At 35.9% G+C, this 3,970-nt stretch overlaps 1 pseudogene; it reads right to left on the bottom strand.

Moving 5' to 3' along the window:
- The window catches only part of LOC113115491 (26S proteasome non-ATPase regulatory subunit 2-like), a 7,408-nt pseudogene extending 4,694 nt beyond the window's left edge, over positions 1–2,714 (bottom strand).
- Between the last annotated feature and the right edge of the window lie 1,256 nt (positions 2,715–3,970).

Consider the following 3,970-nt stretch of genomic DNA (forward strand, 5'->3'; position numbering starts at 1 on the left):
TTGTCATTTTTATGTAAAACAAAAAAGAAGACAAAAGTGTTTATATATATATATATATAAATTATTATTTTTAGTTTTAATGTATTTTTATTTTAGTTGTAGTTTTAGTAATTTTTACCTTAACCTTATTTTATTTCGGATAGTGGTTAAAACAATATTTCTAAATTGTTTATACAATTTATGAAAATATTTTTAATTAGCTTTTTCATTTTTTTTATTTTCAGTTTTTATTTTAGTCATTTTGTTATGCATCTTTGACATTTTTGGTATTAATTTTAAACAGCATCCAAAGCAACATTTCAACATTCATGTTTCAGTGAGAAGAAATTAATTTTGATCTTAAAAATATTTCACACGTGTGTGTGTGTGTGTGTAATATTGTAATTTGTTGCATTTTTGAACATTTTTACCAAATCAACATTTCTGATTTTCACTTATATAATTTAGAAATATTTTATACTTGGAAAAAAATTTAAATAGGCTAACGCGGAATAGACATATTAAAATAATAATAAATTACTGACACACACTAAAATGGAGACCAAAAATATATGAATGAAAATGTTTCAGAATGCTTCAGTTAGTTGCCAAAGCAATATTTCTAATGTTCATTAATGTTATTTATAAATATTTTGAACTGAAATATAAATAACTTTTTTTTTTTTTTTTTAAAGGACAAAAACATATACACATGCAAAAAAATATTTTAAAATAAACATAAAACACTACTAAAGTTCAAACTAAAGTTCTCTTCATATTGTTTTCCTTCCAGCTTGATCTGAAGGACTGAACATGGTTTCCAGCAGCTCCAGTTAAAGTGACACAGGTGTGATGTGTGTGTCTTCAGCAGGACGTACCGGACGTATTCGTGTCCCCATGAGGCCAGCTCCTCCTGGGAGCCCAGCAGACGGTATTTCAGACACTCTCGCTCGCTGCTCATGGTCATAGCGAGGACAGACACCACGTCAGCGCAGAAGTGCTGTGAGAAAGAAAGAGAGAGACTGTTACACTCCTTTACTAGTGCATGCAACCTGCTGGAACATACCAACTATACAAACTCTGTGGGGGGAACCTAAACTGAACCATTCACTATATAGGCTCCTATAACCAGGGCATCGCTGAATATGAGTGTGTGAGTGTGTATATAAATGTCAGACGCCGCAGATGTGCACCTTGTTCTCTCCCGGAGCCATGTTCTGGCAGATGTCCTTGAGCTTGGCGTAATGCGGTCGCAGGAACTTGAGCGGTTTGGGCACCGAGGTCATGGAGGTCGTGGAGGAGCGGATCTGACGCCGCAGTTCTTCCAGAGCCGGACGATACAGAGACGTGTCCTTCTCCTGAGAAACACAGAAGATGAGCGTCACATCTGACTCTTTATCAACAAAAATAACACAAAATGCCAGACGGATGCATTTCCTTAATATGAGTGAAGTAGAATATTCAATAATAATGTGGGTCAGGATGTGACTTTATCCATTAAATTTCTTTTTAATTTCAGTTAGTTTTTCTACAAGACACACACACACACTCTCAAACAAACACAGAAACACACACTCACAGATACTCACACACACACGTCTCTCTCTCACACACAGACACACACACTCTCTCTCTCTCTATCCATTAGGATTAGATAGCTAGCATCAGCTTTTTTTTGCATCAGCAATTCATTTCAGAAATGCTTTCATTTTATATTTTAATTATTATTTTAACTTGTAAATCGTTTAAATATCTTTTTAATTTAAGTTAGCACTATTTCAGCATTAGTGTTCTCAGAAACCTATAAACTGACAATCCTGAGCATTGAAGCTCAATAAAAACCTCAAAAATATAAAAAGCTAAAAAATATATATGTTTTTGTGCATATAACTTCTAACACATAAAATGTTTTTTTTTTACGACATTGCAAAAAAATATTTTATTTCGTAAGACATAAGCATCTTTCAATTGACAAACGTTTTTCTATTACAACTTATTATGATTAGAATTTATTGTGAAAAATCGGACAATGACATTATTGGTAAACATTTTGCACCAGTAAAAGTAATTTCAGTTATTAAGAAATGACATTCGAAATAAAATTAAAAAAAAATATCTTAAAAACTACTTAAGTTCTTTTGTCATGTTATATTAGCTTATTTTAATTAGCAGGCTACTTTATACACCACAATGTGATTTGATATTCCAACAGACAATATTGTACGTACAATGAGCCTATATTATTACATACAGGTGTATTATTTCACATGAAATAAATAAAAACCGCACTTACAGCGAGTCTCTCCACGAGCATCTCTAACTCCTCCTGAAGCAGTTTGTCTTCCTCTGACTGTAAAAACAACAACATCTCGTCATATTCAATAGATCAAGCATTTATATCCACTCAGTCATTCACTAAATCACTGTCTTTATATGTTTATGTGCTGTATGAAGCGTGTTATTGTGATGAGTTAAAGTCAGGCCTGCCACAGTGACTCAGGCGGAATTCAAACTTGAGTCTTAAACGCCTGTTTTTTCTCTCTCTCACCAGCTCCTGCTCCTCTTTCTTCTCCTTATCTTTCCCCGCCGGTTGTTTGTCCTTCTCCTCCTTGATTTCGGACTGCTTTTTCTCCTTTTTCGCGGTTTCCTCCATGATTTTGCTGCTGCTGTTTCACTGAACGCGACTCACTACCGCTTACGATGTTTCTTCTTCTGCGGCTGATGCGCGTCACAGTACTGCAGTACGGCGGAAGATTACCGCCGCCAACCGGCCGCACTAAGAACTGCACTCTGTTTATTTTCGATTTCCAGCAGGCCACAAGTTGCAGTCTCTTATTACAAATATGTATAATTTTTATGATATAGAAATATAGATACTATGAGGTTGTTTTAGCATGGGGACCAAAAATGGCCCCACAATTTCAAAATATATGGATATTAATGTCTTTGGTACCGTTAACGTGATAAATACAAGGCATACACACACACACACACACACACACACACACACACGTGTCTTTCTGTGAATTGTGAGGACTTCTATTACTTTTCTACTGACCAAATAATAGTTTCTATCTTGTTACCCAACCGTAAACCTATACACCTTACAGAAAACCTGTTTGCATTTTTACACTTTCAGAGACGTTTAATTTCCTATTTTTTTATATTTTCGTCCCTCTCCAACAGCAGGTGGCTCCAGAGAACCTCAGAAGCATATATGAACACGTATGTGTTTGTTTGAATGGATGAGTCTTTAATGTTGTAGCTTGTAGAGCTGCTGCATGAATCTCTAGTTCATCTGTTCAGTGTTCATGACTCTAAATATGAACTATTTAAAGGAACAGTTCACTCATTTGCTGAAAATAGCCTCACCCTCATTCCATCCAAGATTAGGATGAGTATGTTTCTTCATCAGATTTGGAGAAATGTAGTATTGCATCATTTGCTCACCAATGGATGTGAATGGGTGCCGTCAGAATGAGAGATCTGAAATAAATCCTGCATTAAAATATTTTTTTAACTAAAATATGAGTCCATAATCCATAATAACACTTCCTTCATTGAAAAGTGCATCTCCTGTTGTCGCTCACATATTTATTTAGAGCTGTGTAAACGCTGCTTGATCTGTGCAGATTTCTCTCCTGATTCAGACCAGAACACTTTTTCACTGGAGGAAGTGTTATTATGGATTATGGATTCATGTTTCGTATTACAGGAGCGGATCTACCGGGGTGGCATATGCCACCCTAAAAGAAAGCCTTGCCACCCCTGCTGCCACCCCAGTTGGCAGCAACTAATTAAAGGTTATGGCCAATTTGAAAATTTATGAGCGCAAATCTTTCATGATTCGTGATCCCGCTCCGAACTCCCAAATTGACTCAAATGATTCGCGATCCCCATAACTGACTCAAATGATTCGCGATCCCGCTCCAAAGTCTCGAACTGACTCAAATGATTCGCGATCCCGCTCCGAAGTCTCGAACTGATTTAA

This window comes from Carassius auratus, chromosome 15 (genome assembly GCF_003368295.1).
Source record: "Carassius auratus strain Wakin chromosome 15, ASM336829v1, whole genome shotgun sequence".
NCBI classification, from domain to species: domain Eukaryota; kingdom Metazoa; phylum Chordata; class Actinopteri; order Cypriniformes; family Cyprinidae; genus Carassius; species Carassius auratus.